Below are 25125 nucleotides of genomic sequence, written 5' to 3' on the forward strand. Positions count from 1 at the left end.
CTACTATGATCCTACATCTCATACTTCACCTCATTCCACTATTTCATCAATGACTAGCAATAATATTGTCTCATCCATCTTTCTTGGAGTCTACAAAGATTCCACCTTGCTTGGTGCTTATTATGGTCCACCACCTACCCCTTCTGAAACTAGCTTGTCTAGTGTTTGCATGCTTCAAGCCTCATAGGCTGCTCACAAGTGGTCTAGTATGTCTTCGCAATAACCAACACCTTTGCAACCTATTTTTCTCAACTCAACCTAGCCTTTAGGTATTACTCCTCAAGGACCACTTCCTTCTGTTGGTACCTCTTCTAGTACTTTTTATCCCAGAACTATTCCCCTAGGCTTTAATTATCTCAGATCAGCTCCCCTAGGTCATTACCCTTCTAGTCAGATATCATTCTTATTTCCACCCCTTGGATTTTACTATACACCTCTCATGGATACATTGAGTTTACCTAAAATTACCTTGGGGATCCCAGTGTGGTACATTGATCCTCCCGCAAACACTCCCCCTGATCAACTCAAACCTTACGATATGTTGACCCCTATTCAACCTGTCGTTACTACCACTTCCTTTGCTTTAGTTCCTCATCAGCCTCAACAGGAGCCTACTCCAATTGTGAAAGAATCTGGTGATAGGAGTAAAGCCCATAAAGAGGGAACTAAAGACAAGGCACCCCAATGAACTCCAACTCCTCCTAAGATGCCAAAGCCTACTCCTCCATTTTCATTTTCTGATGTTGTTGGTAATGCCATCAATACTTTTCCTAAACTCCCTCATATCAAGAATGTGGTATTTGATACCTTTTCTGATTCTAATGTTGTTGAGGTAAATGTCACATTGCTCGAGTTAACTAAGAAGAACATATCCCTACGCACAAATCACCCTTGTGGTTTGTGTGATAATTATGGCTATTATTATCATCATTGTCCCTATCTCAAAGACTTTCATGATACACTTCAAGTGATTCGTGAACTAGAGGTCACTCATAGTGATTCCACCTCTCCTCTACCATCAGGTTCTATTCCCACTCCTATGCCTGAGCAGGAGGTATCTTAACCACCCATCATGATCCCTTCTCTTGATGTTGAGATGGTGGATAATACTTCTCTTATTCTCTACCTGTTGTCATTAATGGGATCGATATATTATGACTCTCTTAATGTCTCTTATTTTAACGCTATTGAACCTTCTTCAACAAACACTTCGGTCTCAACATCGGTAGATGTCACATCTACTAGCGATATGCCTTCCAACATTGACAATGCATATGTGAACCTTGTCTCTCATGAAGATGCCTCAGGTAGCTCCTCTTATTCATTGGTCTCTCTGCCTATAGTCCCCTGATCTTCCATTCTGATGAAGACATCATGGAAGCCATGACCACCCATGATTATCCTTAGGATGATATGCACCATCATGCATACTTTCGTCTGCAGCAAACCCACGACCAATATGTTGTGGAGTCTAAATACTTAATTCATGGTGAAGTCGACTAGTTTAAAATCCCATTCCTGCACTAGACACTTTCGAAGGAGGAAATATGGCTAACATCTCCCCTACTATCAAAATCAACATTTTGAATAAACTAGGGATTGAAGAAAATATCATCTTGGGGGCATAGTGCACCCCAAAAGAAATTGATGCTTACACTAAGTTATTGAAATAATTTTGTGATGTTTTAACCTAGCCTTATTCTGAAATGCCCTGACTTGATCCCGCCACTTTTGAACACCATATCAACACTTGGTCTGATGCCATCCCTATCCGCTAGAAGCAAAGGCCTATCCACCCTTCCAAACATGAAGTTATCAAAGCTGAAATCGATAAGCTCAAGTAGGTTGCTTTCATCTATCCTATTGAATACACCACATGGGTGTCCAATGCTATTCCCATGGTAAAGAAATAAGGCACCATTCATGTTTGCAAAATTTTGCTATATGAGCAAAGCTTGTCCCAAAGACAACTTTCCCACACCTTTTATAGAAAAAATTATTCATGTGTGTGGGGCATGAGGTTCTTTCCTTTATGGATGGATTCTATGGGTATAACCAGACACATATATGTTATATTGATTAGATTAAAACTTCCTTCACTAGTATGTGGGGAAATTTCACTTATAGTGTCATGCCTTTCAGCTTAAAGAATGTTCGGGCCACTTTTCAGCATGCCATGTATTACTATTTCCATGACCTGGCTCATATTATCCTTACATATCTAGACAATCATGTTGCTCATTCCAAGCTTTGGGAACAACACCTTCATAGTTTGTGTACCATCTTCCTTTGATGTTGCAAGTATATCATTTGCCTCAACCCCCTTAAGCATGCATTTTATGTTCCTATTGACCACCTTTTGGGCTTCATTGTTTCCAAAGATGGTATCACTCTTGACTCTCTCAAAGTTCAATCCATTCTCAAACTTCCTCCTCCTCATACGCTTCACCAGTTGCAAAGCCTCCACCGCAAAGCCAACTTTCTTCATAGGGTTTTCCTTGACTATGCCACCATTGCACATGGGTTTCTTAGACTCCTTCATTCTAACATTCCATTTGTTTGGGATGACCAAACTCAATAGTATTTCGATTCCCTCAAACATTCTCTCACTTCTTCTCCCTTGATCATTCCACATTACATTGAGAAGGATTTCATCTTGTATATATTTACATCCACTTATTCGTTCATTGGGGTCCTAATCCAAGAAGATGGTGTCAGGAATGAGAAGGTCATCTATTATGTTAGTAAGAACCTTCATGTTCTCCCTATGTCCTATTCACATGAAAAAAATTGGTGTTGGTTGTTGTGTTATATGTTCAAAATATTCATCATTATATCCTTATGCATACCACCAAAGTTATGACCAATTCCAACCCCATGGCCTTCATGTTGAGTTGATGGATCAATAACATGAAGTGCACTCATTGGATAGTTATTCCTGAAGAATTTGATCTCGAATTTGTCATACCCAAGAATAAAAGAGGTTTACCACTTGCTAAATTCATTTTTGAATTTCCTACTGGTGTGTTAGATCTCCCAGTAAATCATGACCTTCTGGATGAAAAGTTGTTCACCATTACCTCAGATGATCCTTAATATGACAACATCCTTACCTATCTATGAACCCAAAAACTCACCCCTCATCTCACTCATGATGATTGAGGATGTATTCGACATCAAACCCCTTGTTATCTCCTCATTGGTGATGATCTTTATCGCCGCGATGTCGACACTATCCTCTTTCATTGTCTCACCCATGCCGAAGTTAATAAAGTGCTCAATGATTTCCACAATAGCACTTGTTGTGGTCACCTCTCTAAAATGGACGCTACCCAAAAATCATGCGTGCCATTTATTTTTGGCCTTTTGTCTTTAGCTTGTCCTGACGATGAACCACACTGGTTGGTTCGAAACGCGTCGACAAAAGATTGGTTATGTGATTTTGCCGAAGACTATCTTAACAATGTTATGGATCACAGAAGTCTAAATTCCTTAATAATTTCAATGAGGTAGCCAAACATTGTCCCAATTTTTAATTATATGCCCCTAAGGCATGACCTCCACCTACTCCCTTCCATCCTCTCATCACAACCAATCCTTTATGTAAATGGGCTATCTAATTTATGGAGTGTCGACCCCCATCTCCTAATAACCATCAATATATTATCATGACCATTGACTATTTCACCAAATGGGTTGAATCCATTCCCATGTTCAATAACACCGCAGCTACTACATCCCTATTTTTATTTAACCGTGTTAACACTCAATTTTGGGTTCTAAAACAATTGGTCTCGAAACATGGATGACACTTTGAAGATGAGATATGGCATGAACTATCCTCACAGTTGGGCTTTGAACACCAATATTCATCATCTTACTACCCCCAAGGAAATGGCCAAGTTGAAGCTATCAATAAAATCCTTAAAACTATGCTTCAACCCACAGCGAATAAACACAAGACCAACTAGAATCGTAAGCTCTTACATGCTTTGTGGACCTATAGAATCTCTGTCAAAACTACCATTGGATTCACTCATTTCCACCTTATTTTCAGAGGGGAGGCAATATTACCAATCGAGTGTGAAATCCCCTCCCTCCACCTGGATGTCGAACTCCTCCTAGACACCCAACCTCTGGAAAAATGAGTTTTCATGCCTAAGTGCACCAATGAAGGCTGTCGTGCTGAATTGAAAACCATTGAAGTGGTTAAAAAGTGCACCAAAGCTCTATCTGACAAAAAATTCCACCCTTGTACCTTCCACGAAGGTGACCTTCTTCTCATCTATGATCAAGCTCATGATGTCTTGGGGCATGGGAAGTTTAAACCATTATAGATAGGCCCTTACATCATCCGTAAGTGTTTAGGCAAGGGGACCTACCTTTTAGAGGGTCTAGAAGGAGAAATCCTTCCTAACCCTCACAATGTACTCTACCTCAAGAAATTTTACCCATAGCATTTCCCATTGAAATGCATGTATCTTTTTAGTTTTCTTTCATTTAGGTAGCTTGCATTCCCCATAATCTCATTCATTATCTCCTTGCATATTTCAAATGGATGCATCATCCACACCTCATATTGGTTATGATGATGGTGCAAGTCGCTTCTCAAGGAATCTAGCCTCAACAACTTGGGCCAATTTTACCCCCTTGCATTCGTTAGTCCACTCCAATGGCATCTACATTGGATCTACCACCAATAACCATGTCGAATATGATGTTGTGATGGGTTTTTTTGTCAATGCCCTTGATCATCACATCCTTCACCTTTATGTTTGTCTTGATTCCTTACTACATTTCATGCAATTGAATGACGTTTATCATGTGTGTAATCCTGTCCTATTTAGAAAATATCTACGAGTTAAGATTTTTGAACATGAATTTAAATCTATTACATTTAGTCACGTTCCTAGAGCCCAAAATCACTATGTAGATACCATTGAAAATAAAATTCTAGATTGGCATTAGTCACATTCATATACAAGAAGACATCCATATTATAAACAAATGGTGAACCACAATCATCACAAAAGGTTCATAACCATATTATGTATCATAATATCCAACATATAGTGTTTGGAGTCCACTACTCTAATTACATCTGACATGCTCATTGCATGTTACAACAAAACAAAAATGGGGACCCACATGTCCCTATGACTAATCATTATCATCTAGAGGATCTCGAGCTAATGAGTCCATCCCACTATACTATAATTCTTGAACTGCCTGATTGGCCATAGATATGTGCCTCGTGATACCTCACCATTCTGAGGGAAGACCAAAACTCATGCAATTCATGCTCTGTCACCATAGTCAGTAGCATGTTGAACCTATGGCAGAGATCCTCCAGTATAGCATCACCACTTGATCTCTGTTGTGATGTTGAACCACCCTAATCTATAGCCCCAGGCATTGCGGCTCATCCTATATATCCTATCGGCTTCGCAGGTGCTATATCTACATACCATAAGTTTAGAAATCAGTACCACATACACATATTTCCTCAAGTTTAAATTCATAAAATATATAGCAACTTTCACTTACCATCTGGACCCAATGATCATCCTAGAGGAAGTGGTAAGTTGGGATCCCCCAGACATTTCATTCCACTATGTAGATAGTGATCTATGTACATTGGCATCTAGTCCCAATGTGCAAAAAACTAAGGTTAGAACACCCGCTCGACTCCCCCTCCTCCACCTCATCATAGTAGCTTCCCCCAATGGCACATCCTAGGCTCCTGTGGCCCCCCATCACAGATTTGTACATGTGCTTGGATGGTCGGGATCTTTTCAAAGAAGAATGAACACACAACTATCCCAAATTAAAAATTATCATTGGTTTTCTGCCTGCATAGTGTCAATTTTCATTTCAACAATGATAGCATCGTCTGGGCCCACCCATAGTAGTCCCTCCCAATACACGCTCCACAAGCATCATCTTCCACCCATTGATGTAATAAAAGGCATGACTATCCAAGATCTACAACACTTCTTTGTTTGTAGCCTATGTCTCGAGACTCTCTAAGTCGTTGATCTAGATGGTTGTGCCCTTTGCATGAACACCAGGTCTGCAATGATCATCCCACGAGGTAGCATTGGATGTATCTCCCCTACCACCCCCAAGGGGGGAAATGCTGTCAAAAAGTATATGTCCTAGATAGTGATCTTGATCCTGTGTCCCTGTACTACAAAGGCCTCCTGATCTGGGTCCCAATAGCTCACAATTCTTGACAGTAGGGGCTCAAAACCCTCATCAATGGGTTCTCCAAAAAATTCATCACCTCATACCGTGCCAAAACCCCTCTCACTGCATGGTGTCCCTAAATCTCAGAACGAAGAGTTTCCAAACCCCGTTCTCACCATGACACCTTTAGCTCTTCCATACCTACATCATATGATTATGTTTTCTAGTTCAGAGTCAAATGCACACATCATTGGCTCAAAATCTTCATCCCAACAGAGACCCCTCATCCTACTTTTCCTTTCAGCTAGCAATGTTTTCCCTCAAAAATGTGCTAGACACATTTATTGGCCCAATTTCTATGTTCTAGACTACAAAACAGGGTCCAAAAAGTGTGTTGCGACCATGAGGAAGAGAAGGGGTTTCCCCCAATGAGCTATAAACCTAATATGAAAATCTAATCCACCAAAATTGATGAGTAAGGTTAGGCCACCTACCTCCAACTTGCAGATCATGATTCTAACAATTGGTTTGTTTGCTACAATCTCCACAAGATCTAAGGCCTTCTCATCCTCTCCAAATTCTCCAACATAATTGGATTTGGGGGCAAGAAGCCATTTTTATAATAAAAACCCTAGTTTTTTATTCACTCATTGTGACCAAACCATAACTCAGTTTGACCAACCATCAACATTGTTGGAAATATCTCATAGAGTTCTCTATTGGGTCTCCCTTTTCTGTTAATTTGACACTTCACCGGTGTTATGTGGAATTTTTCATCTATGGATAAATACAATTTCCCTAGGTCGGCAGCTGCACCTAGAACAACAACTTTAAAGTGTTTATCCTTTTTCTATAGAAGATAAATAAGACAAGGGACCTACTCGTTATCTTTTGATTTCCCTTTGTCTCCTTTGTTTGGCTCTCGTCACTCCTTCTCGAACTTAATCCACTCGACAAGTACCTGCAGTCATAAACAGAGGACAAAAAAAAATCAAATAAAGAGATCTATCTACTATACGAAAATGGAATTGAAATCATTTACACATATAATCATCGTACATAAAGACAAGAATATGGGAAAAGGTGTAAACAACTTTATTAATTAGAAGGAATAATTACAACCATGAAGTCCGATCCATTGTCACTCTTCCAGCTTGGGTTCCAAACAACATCACATCAAAAGAACAACACTTTGGCAGCATAACAATACTTTCTTACAATCTCAAACCTCAAACCAACAGTATCCCCTTACAAATTCTCAAAGTCCAGCCCCTAATCACTTAGATGTGTGCTCAATTTATAGGAAAATGGAGGAGGTTTGGTCATAAATGAGGGTATTGAATGGCCTTCCAAACTTAGAGTTAGTTTCCATGGAGTAAGGGATGCGAGGGTAGGAAATTACTTAACTCATTCCCTATCCAATTTCGATCTCATATGAGATGATAAGTGTGGGAATCTTCTAGAAGGCTCCAGAAGATAAGAATATTCCCAAAACCCTATGAGGATTTCACTCAATCTTGCTCAACGCAGGTCAAAGTGGGCCTAGGTGCTTTGAAATGAACCCTAACATGGGCCTACCTACACTGAAGCGCACTTACCACTGACCAAGGCTGTGCTGGTTCCTCGAGGAGGAATTCCTGGAGGGATTGAGGCCAAGAAATTCTCAAGGAAGGAGGCATTCAAAGTGATGACTTGTCTAGGGCATGTATCAACTGAATTAGGATTTGATGAGCCCAAAAAGTACCGATGTGAATGATGGGAGCGATGTGCCCAAATGGATGTGTAACAGCTACCCACTAAAGCATGAAGTCAAAAATGTTAATGTCGAGTGATATTCTTTACGATGTGATGAGGAGGTTCCGAAGCAGATGGTGACCTGCATCAATTACAATACATAATATCATGATATTTTGATTTTTTCATGAATTGCTGAGGGAAGGCATAACCATTCTCAACATATAAACTTTCATTAGAAGTACATAGATAGTTGTCTACAGATATAGACCCATGATGGGATGACCATAAGTGTAAAGCCATCATACAGATGATTTAGTACTATCTTGAAATCACATCCCAGATGGATGAAACTAGATCTGGGGTCTTCTATCTTGTTCAATCATTTTCTCAAGTACGATTCTAACCATGTGAATATATGATCTGATGTTTAACATGGGAAGACACCATCTGATTACCAGCCAATGATGTAAGCTGGTAACATATGCGAGAGAAATCACTGATAATGATAATGATCCCCAAGGTACTGCAGTACATTCTACATGATGTGAAAGGATGTTTTGATGTCGAACACCATACAAAGTCTTTCGGTTGAATTCCAGTGACGTCAACCTATCATCGTAAGCGAGAAACTTGCCATTGATGTATGCAAGCCTCAAGGTATTGGAAGGGTGTTTCTAACCCAACTGCTTGGATAATGAGCTGATGTCGACAAGAAGCAACTCGTCGCAAGAGGGCCTTGTTGTATCCCACATTAGTGACATGAAATGAGTGTAATGATTTTTAGAGACAGAATGTGACTGACGACACAATATTTAGGAATGGCAGTCATGAAAATCAAGGTTTTTGAGTATTGCAAAGGATGAATTTTAATTGAGTGACTTCTCTTGAACATGTCGGTGACATTGAATGGATTGGCAACATTGACCCAAAACCAAAGTAATGGATGGTATGATAGACCAAGGTATGATGACCATTAAGTAGATTACCCAGCCCAAATAGTCACAGTGATGAAGTGAAAGTGTCATGTTCAAGAGAAACCTGCTTTCATAAAGTGGTTTACCACTTTTCCCACTTTCCCCAGTCATTGCTAACCACTACCTCTTTATTTTTATCAAGTTTGAGGAGGATAACATATGCTTGTTGTATAATTCCACCCTTCAGGTGATTCCATCTCTATGTGATGTTCTAACGAGTCTAGCGAAGGTGAAACTCGGTCTTGTTATGATGTACAAGTTTGTCGCTATTTGATGTTTTAATGAGTTTAACGACAATGATAAATTGGTCCTTTTCATGTTTAAAGAGTTTTAAAAGGGACAAAAAGAAAACTCCACAAGTTCTTTTTCATAAGTTTGTCTCTCAAGTCTGGAAAAGTGTAAAACAATACAAGGGAGAACCTATTGACCATGTTTGATCAACGTATTCCTTTTTCGTAAATAATCTATCTCAATACGGAAAAGGGTTAAACTTGTACTGAGTAGATGTCATTTCCAATCCATTAACAAGCTGAAAAGGACAAGCGCTTGACAATCTTTTCATATTTTGAGAGTCTGTAAAGAGCTTAAAGAGGACTCCAAGGGGGTTCCTTTTTTGATGTTTAACAGAGCTCGAAAAAGAGATAAAAGTATGCTATGTGGTCAAAGTACAATTCACAATCGTGCATGTAAAATTCTTTAAGTCAGTTGTAAATCTATTCAAAGCAACACTAAATGGATTAAACATACCTATTTCATTGGTAAAAATAGGTAAATACTAAAGTTTACTCATTCAATGATCATGAAATAAACATAAAACAAGAATTTGCCATGTCATTTTCACCATTTGATATTTACCATTCAATTTGTGCTCTGAACTTGTTTTTTACCTCGATATTTAGCAGTTGATTGTGAGAGATTTTGTGGATCATTTCTTGTGCTGTCTAGACTAGGTAGGAGATCTACCCCTCCTCTTTCTTTTCATGTCATCCTTTTACAGTTTCATGCAAGTTTTTAGGGCCCCTAGGGTTAGAATATTTTTCCCTGGGATCAACGCAACCTTCCATGTCGAAAACTTCATTGTAGAGCACCCAAACAATATGGTAGCTGCTCTGCAACACACTGCCTCCTTTCCTGGGCTACGCTGGGCGAGTTTCACAAACCTGTTTCACTTGTTCAGCCCAAAATTTCACCAGTTTTTTGCATGAAATCGATCCTAACTAAGCTTATGGTTTGATTTCAAGATTTCATAGGATCAGAGTGTCTATTACTTGGCGAGAAAGAGAGAATTAAGAACAAGACATGGTTGTCCTAAATGATCCGAGTATTGTTGAGGCCCTCAGAAACTGTGGGTTGCTCAAATACTTCAGGCTGTCTGGGATGAGGCAACAATCAGAACTATTGTAGTTCCCAGTTCATGCATGGGATCCAATGGATCAGGATTTTCACATAAGGGACAAGGTCATCCCTATTATGATTGATGATGTTTACTTTCTTAAAGGGTTTTCGAGACATGTTGCCCCCATTTCTCTTTCAATTTCATCCCATGGGGGTGAACCAGTGAGGGACGATGTTCGAAAATTCCACCGGTTAGGTGCAAAACCTAGAAAAGACGGAAAGATAATCATCAAATATATTCGTGATTTTCCTTTGATAAAAATCCTATTCACTGTCGCAAAGTTGGTAGGAAGTGTGACACTTCATCTGGCAAATAGATCTTACATGTAGTATGGACTTGAGTGTCTTGAGCCAACTTTATTCAACTAGTGTGAGGCCATATGTTCTTAACTGAAAGAGCAGTTGACAAAGGTAAAGAGTGGTAAGAAAAATACTTTTAGCTATGGATCACTCTTAATCACATTTACCTTAGGGAGAATTCCATTGATGCAACCTCAGCATGTAACACTGGGTGTAGCTGGTCCCAGAGATCCACGGATGTAGAGGTGGGTCGAATTGATGCCTAGACATGTTGGTCAGTCATCGATTACATTTTCTACTGCATTCTTAAGTTGGCTTGATCGACTCCACATTGTCATTGAGGAGAATCCATAAGCAGGGATGGATTTTCATGGAGATATAGAGTTGAGTTTACCAGTGGGCGCTTAATGGGGTGCTATAGGTAAATTGTTTTTTGACCAAATGTTTTTATTTTTTAAGTTTTTACATGTTTTTGTGTTTTTGATGTTTCCAAAACTAAACTAAAATCCTTCTCATGCATAAAAAAGTTGGTACTGTTCGACCTATGTGACATCAACAGGAGGTAGGTGGACGAACGTGGAGAAATGTTAGGAGAGAAGTTCTCCAGTATTTAGATTTGACCGAGACACTGGCAGAGTTGTAGGGTCATGTAGAGGGGTTAACCCTCAGTATTCCAAATATCTAGATCGAGGAGTTACCTATGAGGCTGTAGTGCCATACTATTGGGGTTCTTGGCCTTTGGATGCGACTATTGCACATGGTAGCTTAGGTTGTGACCTGTTATCATGGGCATCACTAGGTCTACTCAGGATAATTTTTGTATGCAATTTAGTTTTTAGGTCAGATGACGAAACATGTCTTGGACACAAATTTTGTAAAAAATTAAAACATCTATCTATTTTTTACTTTTATAGTTTTATATATGGTTATGTGCAATCCTATTCAACTAATGATGTGAATTGAAAATTTACTTTTACATGTGTCGCAAATGTCTGTTTAACACATAGTTCGCTAGTGAATCAACTAATGTGTTAAAGTTTATGGAAATATGTTGATATTGAATGTACTCAAAATGTCTTTCCAAAATATGAACTCTAAGGAATATACAAAGAATTGTTGGGTTTCAGATGGTATAAACATTTGTTAGTTGTAGTACGACGAGTTGTGAGTTCAACCTAATGATTATTTGGCGAATTCCAAGTGAAATGGCATTAGAGAGAATTTCGATCAATGTGCTATACTTAGTGATATTGTTCATATAATGAATGATACAAATCCCTTGAAAACTCACTAACTCACCACTTGGAGTGAAAATGGACCATGCTACAGAAGATAGGTTCTACATACTACGACTAGCACCATCGGCGTAACTAACAAATGGTTCCAAATATTCTAACATCTGTAACAAATGCAAAGAGGATTACTTAACCACATAAAAATTCTAAAAGACACACTGACACACACACATGCAATTAAAGCATATATACAATGATTTTACTACACTCAATTAAGCATAGTAATGTTTGAGGTATAACCTGTTTCGGGGCTGCGAAAATGGAATTCCATCATAATATACCAACTCATAAGCACATTTTGCAAAAACATGCTTGACAATATAAGGGCCCATCCATAGTGGTTCAATTTTTTTTGCTCCTAGTTTATCAACTTCATGATCATAAAGAAATACCAGGTCTCCTTTTGAGAAAATGCAAGGCTTGACATTTCTATCATATTGTGCCTTGATTCATTTCTTATGTGCTTTGTTAGCCAATGCAGCTTCACGATGGGTTTCATCCAGATGGATGAGTTATAAGAAATGCGCTTCTTCATCAGAAGTGCTAGGTAATAGGTCAATCACAAGTTTAAGAGATGAAATTTCACATTGTACCAGAAAGATTGCCTCAAGACCATACACCAATTGAAAGGTGTGAATCTAGTTGCATTCCTTACTGAGGTTTGATATGCTCACAAAGTAGAGTATAGGATTAAATGCCAATTTCATTTATGAACCCCTATCATTATTTGAAGCATTCGCTTTAAGACTTTGTTGATGGCCTCAACTTGTCCATTAACTTGCGGATAATAAGGAATAGAACTATCATGTTATAGTCCTAACTTGGCAATTAACTTAGTCATCATGTGATTGCAAAAACGCAACCCATGATCTGTAACTATAGCCTGTGGTACACCAAATTGGGCAACCATGTGGTTGAAAAAGAAAAGTGCAGCTGTCTTGCCATTGTTGTTTAATGTAGGCATCACCTTAGCCCATTTTGTGAAATAGTCAACGACGACTATAATGTACCCATGCCCCCCGACCAAGGTAGGGTTAGATGTCATGACGTTAATGCCCCATTTGGTGAATGGTCCAACAACGACGATAGGATGCAATGGTGCAGGTGGTAATCTAGATTTACGATCATAGATCTAGCATGCATGATAGCTTTTGATGGAAATAATGCAACCTTTGAATATGATAGGCCAAAACAAACCAACACAGAGAATTCTCTGTGCAGTAGCATAACCAGATAAGTGTCCACCACAAGCACCTGAATGGAAATCATTCAAAAATTTCTTGGCTTCCTCATGAGTGAGGCACCTTCATAAAATTGTATCGATACCACGATGGGAAAGAGTGTTGCCATCGATCAGATAATATTTGGCTTGGTATCAGATACATCGTTGTTGTGAGTGAGAGGTACCAGGCCAAAAAGTTTGGGTCTAGAGATAAATCAGTATATTTCCATACCACAGGTCAGATGACGAAATCAAGAATAGAGACTCTTCTAGAATTGATGGTTCTGATGTTGAATCAATGGTATTTGAGGGAAGGTCACAAAGAAGCTCGACGAAAACCAGAGATTTCTTTGATTTGGATTTGATGAATTCCAAGTCAAATTCCTGCAAAATGACAATCCATTTTGAGTATCTTCCCCCCACCAATTGATGTGAAAAAATATATGTCATAGGGTTGCAATCTGAAATGACAGTGGTCTTTTGGAGCAGGATATAGTGGCGAAATCTCTGTACATCTTGAACAACAACCAGAGATAAGTTTTTGACATAAGAATACTTAACTTATGTATCATTGAGATTGTGGCTCAAATAATATATTGAATGTTCAATCCCATCTTGTTCTTGGAATAAAACCATTCCAATGGTTGTATCTGTAGTGACGAGATACAGGAAGTACTCATTTCGATACAACAATCTGAGCTTGTGACTGTGGTAAAGTTGTAACAACAGGCGTTGTAGGTATGGATGAGAAAGATTCCGTAGGTTGTGATGGATACACAAGCCTAGGTTGAATGGGAATTTTTGGCTACCACTAACAGACAATCATTCCAGGCTGACCTAAAGATGACGACATACCGACATATGGTTTTCCCCAGAAAATGGAGGATAAGGAGATTGTTCATATTGTTCTCCATATGGGGGTAGTCTAGTGTAAAGCGGATACATAAGATGGTAACCAAATGAACCAACTTGATATTGACTTGATGGGTCTAGCTGTTCAGTATTCGTTAATGAAGAACACCTGAGTGAGTTCCAGATAAAGATTGGTAACCCGATGGGACGGATGGAACACCATACAAGTGTGACTCAGGTGTCGTAGTAAACATCAAAGAGGTTGTGATAGAATATTTTGCTATAGTTGTAACAGATGGTATGGTCTAGGATGTTGACTCTTCCATAGCCAATTGTCCAAATAAATTTCCTAACGAATCAACGGGTGTCTAAAAGTAATCAAGATTAAAAGGAGCAGTAAAATGAGGAGTATGAGGATAATGATAAAGTCCGGTTCGAAAATGCAATGAGTTCTAGATGTTTCTACCTCAGGTTCCTCTTCTATCGAAATCAAACCAGGTGGAAGAATTTCACCGTCAGGTCCGTAATAGATTTCCGGTATTTGTTCCTAAGGAAAAGAGGAAGTCTCAACAATTACGGATGTCGGAGGATGTATTGGTCAATCTTATTCTAGTATGGTAACAACTTCTGATTGTTCAACCTCTAGATCCAAGGGTTTTGGTAAAAGAAAAGGTTCAGGTTGGGCTTCTTGAACAACTTCTAGTTCAGAAGTAACTTCTGATTGAATAGTGATAGGTCCAGGATCAACTTTTGGTTGAACAACTTGGGTTACCATTTCACTAGACTCAGTTCTAGTTTCCACAGGTAATTTTGGAGATTCCACTTCAGTAACAGATGTACCAGTGAGTGTAGGAGTGAGTGGGGTCATAGTACATACCAGTATAGGTGTTTCTGGTAATTCAGATGAAGAATCAGAAGTTTGCGAAGTACTGGATTCAGTGAAATGAGACCACTTTTACCATATAGGTGTAGCTTCAAGTGGTAAAGGTGGTTTACTCGCTATCCTCCATGAATGCTAGGGTAAGGGTTGATGTTCCTCCATGATTGCTGATTTATTTTATTACAAAAAAGAAATAAAAAAAAGGGGTAAGCTAGGAAAAAGGTTTACCAAGCCACTGTGAACTACAGAATACCTCCCGGCAAACCGAGAAGTAAGGCCAGGAAATCTCCCCAAATGAGGTGTTCGGTGTATCACAGTGTACAAGGTGGCTGACTCGGTTACCTAAGGATGGATAGAAACCTAGTGTTGTCCTCCCATATATACCTGAAATTATGTGGAGGCCCAATCCATATTAGTGTTGTCTAATGCGAAACTACACAGTGAGAGCATTCCCTTATACTTTACGTACTGGAACATCGCCCTATATACCCAAAGGTACGTTGACAAGCTACAATATACTCATGTACGTGGAATGAGATATCACACTTGGAATGTACTACAGACAAGTTAGTGACAACTGTTATGTTTTACGTCGCCGAAACACGTCTCTAGTCTAGAACCTCTAAATGTTTCACATTAGGTGACAATGCTCCATTAGGTTAATAGAGGTTAATTTTAAGTTGATCTTGATTAGGAATTTTCCTTTCAAGGTTCACCATGTGATGTCCTTGAAACTCCTAGAATGCAACTAATATGATAAGCATCCTTTTCATTCAATTTGAACAATGAAAATCTTAGCTAGTAGGGATAGAGCAATCAGATTCTTTTAATCAAAGAACAAAGACCACATCTAATGCAATTTCCCTAAACTATTCCTATGAGCACACACAAACTTTTTCAATGCACGATGCAAGTTTTTCTTTTCAATTCCCTTAATGTTGAGATGAATAAAAGGAAACTAATGCACATACAATCAATCAATCCTTTTGCAGGAACAAGGACTTTACGAGAGTTCCTTTTCAAAAGAAATTAAGATTTTTATGACACTTTCTTTTGAACAAAGAGTAATCAACTATAAACTAACTTTGATAATGAATTGATAGTGATAAAGTAATCATTTAAGAAACGTTGAACAATCAAGGCCAAAGTAGGGCTAGCAAAGGAAACACAAATTGATTTCAAAAGTACAACAATCATTGAACATTAAGCAAGCACAAATAGAAGAAAATTTGGGAAAAATCAAGTCAAAGATGAGATTTTTGACCTAAGGGGGATCACGACAGCCCTGAATGGGAGACAATGTGCTTCAGAACACTGTCCTGAAGCCAAGGGTTCTCTGCAACACTTTGTCTCTTGACGAAACCTGTGTTGGTACCAGAGAGGCCATCTTAGGGGCTTTCAAGCACAATGTTTACCAAAACAAACTTCAAAAAGACTGAAACAAGATCAATGGAAGCAAGTAAAGTTTACTAGGGTTTACTAGGATGAAGGTAAAATACCCAGAATGATGATCATTCCCTAGCAGAGTCACCAATTTGTTATGTGGAATTTTGCATCTACAGATAAATACAATTTCCCTAGGTGGGTAGCTACACCTAGAACAATAGATTTAAAGTGTTTGTCCTTTTTCTATAGAAGATAAGACAAGGGACCTACTTGTTATCTTTTGCTTTCCCTTTGTCTCCTTTGTTTGGCTCTTGTCACTCCTTCTCGAACTTAATCCACTCGACAAGTACCTACAATCATAAACAGAGGATAAAAACCAATCAAAGAAAGATACCTATCTACTGTAAGCAAATGGACTCGAAATCATTTACACATATAATCATAAAAAAAAAGACAAGAATATGGGAAAAGGTAAAAAAAACTTTATTAAGTAGAAGGAAGAATTACAACCATGAAACCCAATCCATTGTCACTCTTCTAGCTTGGGTTCCAAACAACATCACATCAAAAGCACAACACTCTGGAAGCATAACAATACTTTCTTACAATCTCAAACCTTACACCAACAGTATCTCCATACAAATTCTCAAAGTCCAACCGCTGATCACTTAGATGAGTGCTCAATTTATAGGAAAATGGAGGAGGTTTGGTCATAAATGAGGGTATTGAATGGCCTTCCAAACTTAGAGTTAGTTTCCATGGAGGAAGGGATGAGATGATAGGAGGTTACTTAACTCATTCCCTATCCAATTTCAAGCTCATAGGAGACGATAAGTGTGGGAATCTTCTATAAGGCTCCAGAAGATAAGAATATTCCCATAACCCTATGAGGATTTCAATCAATCTCGCCCAACGCAGGTCAAAGTGGGCCTAGGTGCTCTGAAATGCAGCATGACATGGGCCTACCTACACTAAAGTGCACTTACCCCTAACGAAGACTGCACTGGTCCCTCAAGGAGGCATTTCTGGAGGGAATCAAGCTAAGAAATTCTCAGGGAAGGAGGCATTCAAAGTGATGACTTGTCTAGGGCATGTAGCAACTGAATTAGGGTTTGATGAGCCCTAAAATTAATGATCTAAATGATGGAAGTGACATGCCCAAATGGATTTGTAACAACCAGGAAGCCATTTTTTCCAGGAGGTCTCACTTTATTGCCTATTAAAATCAAATTTCTTCATTCAAGCCACCCGTACTATGGTACTACTTTACCTGTGCAATAGTTAAATCATGTGTTGATTTTCATCATGATTAAACATTATTCACTCATGTTTTTGTGGTCCCCTCCGATCCTCCCCCATGTGGCAGCATCATTGAGTCACCCTTCTTCATAACATCAATGATAAGTCACCTTTGCATTTATGGAGTCTATTTTGAGTCCCATTGAGTATAGTTACAACGTTCCTTACATATTTGTATTACATTCATCCCATCATGCTCACATTTAGCCTCCAGATACACTACTTCGTCTTTGAAAAGCCCCATTTTGATTAATTGACCATCCCCTTTGGAATCAAGTCAATCGCTCCCAGGTCAACCATGCATATTATGTTCTGACAAGGGAATTCACCGGTCTTCCATTCATCTTGTTTCCTTTCATCAAAATCCCTGGTTCTAGTCCATCAGTTACTTTACTATGATACCTTGTGCCTTTGTTAAGGATTCCTCATTATCTTAACTCTAGCAGACCCTCTTTTGTTGACTTCAACCAATTTATTCCAAAAGTGTGGCCTAAAGGGCAGTGTACATTGGTTCCAACCTTCATCTTTGTTCAGTGCCTCAGATCAAGCAAAGGGAATTATCATTTTCCATTGACTTGATTGTTTCTAACGTGCTCCATGTCAGCTCATTATCTCATCATTGAGAATTGTACTCTTGATGTTCTGGTCATCTAGACGATTGTACCAGTGATTCTCGGGTGTGTGTGAGATGTTCCAAACCTCATGAGGGGGTGGCCCTTCAGGTATCTCCCCACATGCCCAAATTTCCACAAATATTGATCAAGCCTCAATTGCAGTTCCATAGAATTGATGGGTTTGGTTTTAGCTGTTTATCGTGCCCACAACATGCATTTCTCCTTGAGATGACCAATTTATATCTTGAGATCCTTTTCCTATTCAGCAGAGCTTCTTTGGTTGTGATCCCCCCTCACCATGTTAGCTTGAGGGGAATTATGTCTCATGTACTCAGATGTTATCGTATACAGTCTTGGCCTCTGTTTTTCCAGGCACATTATGTATATGGGATCCATTGTATTATTTTATGGCCCATTGGTGCCAGCGTATCATGTATCATGTACTTTGTAGCTCAGTCCCACATTGCTCGGCTTACCACTATTATTTGTACTCAATTATCTTAGCGGGTATGGGTATAACTCCCCTACCTCATTTGAGATCATATACTCCAACATAAAAGGATACTTATATCACTTTAGTAGGTCTCGCCCTCTCCATTCCTTCATCCTTCCTTGCATTGCTTCAACTCTCTCTCTCTCTCTCTCTCTCTCTCTCTCTCTCTCCCCCCTTGGTGTCTCGTGGAAGTATATATTACAATGTATTTCATTCATACGATTTTCTCCTGACGCTCGTATGTTTGGGGGCAATCTGTTATCACCTAACAATTGATCACTTGGCCATTTCTAACTTCAAAATACACCATGTAAGATTAATTTTACCATAGTAAAATTACTTTCACCACAGGAAATCATTTAGTAAACCATTTTTCTTAAATTATCTCTAATTAAATTCTAAAAACCCAATGAGAATAATTCAATAAATCATTATTTATTCAATTTTCTCTAGGAATAATTATTAAATCATTATTTTATAATTATTCCATGTCACATTTGACTAAATCACCTAGGAATAATTAAATAAATCACTATTTATTTATTATTCCCTAATTATATTATTGGAATAATTGTTAAACAATTATTTAATAATTATTTCAATTTCAAACCATTCTTAATCCTCACGAAATAATTAATAAATCATTTTATTTGTTAATTATTTCTAAATAAAGATATTTGACCATTTCGAATATATTTTCCCTCTCCAAAAAATGTAATAAAGTATTCCTAACAGTTAGATCTTGATTTGGTCAATAATATTTTATTTTTCTCCATTTTTGAAACCAAACCAATACTTTGTTATAAATAAGAGGGTTTTCCATTCATTCCTCACCATAATCATTATCATCATCATCATTATCGTCTTCTTGCATTTGAGCTCCCTCAAGAGTTCTACACATTGTTTTGGGTTTTTCACATATTGAGAGAGAGAGAATTGACCACTGAAGCATTAAGGAAATCAAAGGACTCATCCCACAGAGGGTGATTTCCAAACCCTTTTGTAGATCTCCTTCACCAGGAGTTATCAATAAATATTATTATTCATTTAAAAGTCTTTCCATATTGGGTTATTACATTGGAATTCTATTGTTGTTTTCTATTTTGGATCACATATATCTTTTTAGTGTAGGTTTTTTTCATTTTAATATTGTAGATATGAAGCACAAGAAGCCAAATTTTGTTGTTAGGGTTACTTGTCACTAGTGACAAGTGAAATTTTTTTGGTACACCTTCTAAGAAATTTCACACTAACACTCTCTCTAAAGTCAGAAAAGTATCAACAAGCTCATATCTGGTACTGACTCTTGACTCAATGAAAAGTTCAATCACAGTGCCTTATACATTATGTTGGAAGCCGGATCCCCTAAAGGATAATTTTGGGGCTAAAATTCCATGTTTTGGTTAAATTTTGTAAGAAACTTGTAAAGACTCCACATTTTGTGGTCGCAGAGTGCGAAGGTGTCATGAGTCATAAAGGGTTGTCCGCCCTTAGTTTTGTAAAGTAAAGTCGGCTATAAGAGATCTACCCATGGTCCGCGAACCATGGGATTGTATAAAAAGAGCTAAGCTCTAAGTAGTTTTAAAAAGATACACAAGATAAGATAGTCATAGCTCTGAAGTAAGAAGTCTAAGTTTCAGGTCGTAGAGTAGGTAGAGGCTCTGCAGCTGAGTGCGTAGAGGCCTAGGGTGGAAGTTCACAAATGAGTGCATGGACCCCTGTAGTTGTGTGAACAAGGTGAATAGAGTCTTTGATCACTTGGAAGATATCAATCAAGAGAGGTATTTTGCAATTTTTGTGTCTTTGTTCTGATTAATGCATATTATCATTTTATGTATGAATTTCCTTTATAATTCTTATTTGATATGCAAATGTGTATGATTATGTTGGATAACTAAACGCATATAAGAATATCTATTTACACGGTGCTAACTGTGAGTATATAATAAGGTAAGTAAGATTCTTAAGGTAACTTGACAATCTAAGAAATATGTTGCCTTAGTAGCGCAAAAGTATCTAAATCTAAGGTTAGGGTTACGCAAAGGTTAGTCGTACCCTCTCGCGTATGTGTCGAGGGAAAGAATAAGGGATTAGGTAGACAGAGCCCTAGAACTAAGTGACCTGTGAGAATGCAGGAATAGAAGGAATAAAATGACATCACAACAATCTCAGGGTGCGGAAACTTGGTTCTAGCATCCCCCCATACTTCTTCGGGTGAGACTTCCATCCGTGCCCCATGGGCTAATGCCAAAAGGTCCAATAGTTTAGGGATTTGTTTGGCTAACTAACGTTGAACCTGGGTCAGGCCCCCTCAAGCTAAAAAATGGTTTCGTTGCCTGGACCAAAATCTTCATAAGAGATGTGTGATGTCGTATCACTAGAATCTAACTAAGAAAGAGATCAGAGACTGTTTGGATAGGAAGATCCATGAATTCGTGCCACAGGAGAACAGAAGTCCATGATTGACAAAGTAATAGTGACTGGATAGGTACCTATATACAGAAATACAGGAAATATTTTTTTTCTCCTTTCTGATTAAGCTATACGAATGGATCGCGAAGCTAGCAAATAGCCAAGGAAGGTGGAAACTTGACGGTCCTATTGTGTGGACCCCAGAGCTAGTACAGAGATTGGAAGCGTCTAAGGATAAGATTGCCCGTGCTATCGATCATTAGCTAGGTTGCAACATAAGAGGATTTGTGACTGAATTCACAGTCGACACCTCAGTTAGCTATAGCGAGGCGGAGCGATGCTTTTTCAAAATACCGCGAGGTAAGTACGTGAAATCTTTGAATGCCTAGATTAAAATGTTATTGTGTGAAAAACAGGTTATGCAAATACCTTGACTTTAGGAGTGTAGAATTTTCACCTATAGATCAACTGCTATATGAAATGTCCTAAAGCATAATAATAGATCTACTTCTACCATAAACTTTGCGGAAGCTTAAACAGATATGAGCATCATCAACCAAGAATAGATATAACTAAGAATGAGAAGTAATCAACCATAACAAAGAAGATATATCACTTGGGAAAGCACCAGCCTAAAACCCCAACTTTGTATTATCATACAAGTGGAAATCTTGTTCAAGTTACAAAAAAAATTGGCTCTCAAGCTTTCCTGCTCTCTCTATAATCAAACAATATATCTCACAGACTCAATAGACATAGAATATATCTTCCTCAAGCCCTCCAAGCCCCCTATTTTCTTGTGCAGTTTTGATTGGGGTCCAATGATATCACATGTGTGAATTGGCCTCACCACACTCACTGTAACCTCTGGTCTAACTATGCAATCCTTAAGGAATAATATTCCTTCTGCATGCAAGGAATATTCATAATGGAATATTCTTGCAACTAATAGTACATTGTCTCTTCATCTGATCTCAACTGGGTCTCTGACTGAATTGACATGCATGAGTTATCCATGAGTGAATAATCAGTTATTTGAAATATAGTAGTTACATGCATGCAGGCATTAACTAACTGAACTGTCATTAATTTAACAAACTATTAAATTAATCTAACTAGACTTGACACAGTTAAACTATGTCAACTGATTACATCTCAATATTACAACTCATTCTTATCTCTTTAACTGATGAATAAATCCCTCAGTCAAAGGAGAAATTGTTGCATGTCCTCACATAGACTTCATGTTCATTATTTCTTAACTAATTAACTCAAGATGAATTAATTAATCAATTTACAAACAATTGTTAATATCAAATTCGAATTTTACTTCCTATGTTTAGTCCAGGGACTGACTAAAATAAGAGGGGATCCCGAAATGATATTTTTAGAAAAGCTATTTTTAGCACCTTCACTTTTCACCCATTGTTTCTAAGATCCATAATGGCTGAACCACTATTTATAGCAGTGCTATTTTTAACATTTTCTATTTTTATCATTTCTTGTTTCACTTTTCAGCACTCCCTCTCAACAAAAAAGGGATTATCAGTAACCCCGATCATGTCTATGTGGAATTCAAACTTGCATTTTGACAATGCCTTAGTCAAAATATCTACATCTTGTTCCTTGGTCGAAACATAGAGCAACATCATGATCCTCTTGACCCCATAGTCCTATAGATGATGGTAATGGATATCTATATGCTTGGACCTGTCATGAAACATTGGATTCTCAGAAATTTTTATTCAACTCTAATTATCACAGTATATCACTATAGGATCCATCATCTAACCAAACAATCCCACCAGAATCTTCCACATCCAAATGGCCTCGCATGCTGCCTAACTCGCAGCCATGTATTTAGCCTCTACTGAGCTAAGTGCAACTGATCTTTGTTTCCTGTTGTACCAGGAAACTACAGCTGAACCAAGGTTGAAGATTCCTCCAGAAGTGCTCTTCTGATCTGATGGACTACCTGCCCAATCCGCATCCGTGAAGCCCTACAGCTTCACTCCCTCTGTCCGTCTATACCACAATCTGTACTGTGTAGTGCCTCTAAGATATCTCAGCACATGCTTTGTTGCCTTCCAAAACAGCTTGGTAGGCTGAACCATAGCTTGAATCAGCTAGTTCACCGCAAAACATAAGTCGGGTCGTGTGTTCACCAAATACATAATTGAACCCACCAACTGCCGATAAACAGTAGTAGCTACTACATCCAGTTCCCATCTAGAGGAGTCTGCATGGGCTTGCACTTCTCCATGTGAAACCACCTGAATATCTCATTGGCATACTTTCCTTGAGACACAAATACTTCCCCATCTTTCTGCCACACTTCCATGCCTAGAAAGTAGTGCATGAGGCCCAAGTCCTTCATCTCGAACTTTCTTGCAAGGTCCTCCTTGCAATATTTGATCAGCTGATCATCACCTGTCAAAATTAGATCATCGACATAAAGTACAATAATCAATGGCTTACCTTCTACCATGAGGTGGTAAAGGATCGCATCTACTTCACTCTTGGTGAAGCCCAATCCGGTGAAATAGTTGTCGATCCTCGTATACCAAGCATGGGGTGCTTGCTTCATCCCATACAGTACTCGCTTGAGTCAGCAGACATGTGACTCGTGATCGAAGGTCTCAATTCCTTTAGGCTGCTCAATGTATACCTCTTCCTCAATCTTCCCATTGAGGAACGTGGTCTTCACATCCATCTGATGGATCTTCCAACCCATCTGAGCTGATGGAGCTAGCATCAATCTGATAAATTATTACATTGCTATGGGAGCAAAGGTCTCATTGTAGTCAATCCTGTCAACCTGAGAGAAACCTCGAGCAACAAACCTTGCCTTTTGTTTCTCAACACTGCCATCAACTGCCTACTTTACCTTGTAAATCCATTGGGAACTAACCACTGACTTGTCCCCAAGTCTGGGGACAACATCCCACACATTTTTCTGTATGATAGAATCATACTCTTCTACCATTGCATCAAACCAGACTAGTCGTTGCACTATCTCCTTAAAAGAAGAAGGTTCAGTTGCTACACACTCCCCAACCAAGGCCATGTAGCTAGTGTATCTCTCGGGAGATCTCCTTTGTCTGCGCTGAGAGGATGGCTGCCCCACATTCTCTCTCACATCTAGCATCAATATGTCATCTTCCCGCTAGCATTTTCACCCATCTCTAGAAGACTCTCCAGGAGTGTTGGTCTCCACTACTGGATCCTCTGCATTTGGTTGATCCAAATCATCAGGAGGCTCCTCCTCCTTTGGAACTAAAAGTTCCTCATCTCCATGCAACCTGAGCTCCCTCTTAAGTGACACTCGCATGGCTCTCTACTCATCGAACTTCAGATCCCTACGCACTACGGTCCTCATCTACACATGATAGTTTTGGGGTGTTTCTGTGTGCCCCACAAGTATCCCCAACTCAGTTGTTGGGTCTAGCTCCTTCCGAGCATCTTTGGTCACATGACAGTAAACTGATGATTCAAAGATGCAGAAGTGACTCACATCTGGTCACTTCCTGGAAAAGGCCTCCATAGGTGTCTTCATCCCCAAGATATGATGAGGACTTATATTCTAAAGATACACTATTGTATTGCATGCCTCAGCCCACAGATGAAGTGGTAGGCTTTGGTCATGCAACATCGCTCGAGCTGCTCCCACAATAGATATGTTCTTCCTTTCAGCCACCCCATTCTATTGTGGATTATGGGGTGCCGTCAGGTCCCTTTTAATTCCTTCTGTAGCACAGAAGTATTTAAACTGCTGGGAAACATACTCTCCACCATTGTCGCTATGCAAGGCTTTTACTTTCTTTCCAGATTCTTTCTCTGCCAAGGCTTTAAACTCACAAAACCTCAAGAAGGTCTGATCCTTCTTTTGCATAAAGTAGATCCAACATCTACGAGAAAAATCATCAATAAAAATAACATAGTACCTTTGTTTAGCGGTGGAGGCTATAGAGAATGGTCCACATACATCTGAGTGAACTCGCTCCAGGATTGCTGCAGCTTACTATCTCAATACTGAAAGGAAGATTTTGCATACTTACCCAGGGTGCATCCTTTGCA

General features: G+C 38.8%; 1 pseudogene; it reads left to right on the forward strand.

The window, feature by feature from the left end:
- Positions 1-25125, forward strand: part of LOC149142199 (lon protease homolog, mitochondrial-like) — a 195005-nt pseudogene that overhangs the window by 152702 nt on the left and 17178 nt on the right.

The sequence above is a fragment of the Pinus tabuliformis genome, chromosome X (genome assembly GCF_031772625.1).
Source record: "Pinus tabuliformis cultivar Carrire ecotype Pingquan chromosome X, CPIR1, whole genome shotgun sequence".
NCBI lineage: Eukaryota > Viridiplantae > Streptophyta > Pinopsida > Pinales > Pinaceae > Pinus > Pinus tabuliformis.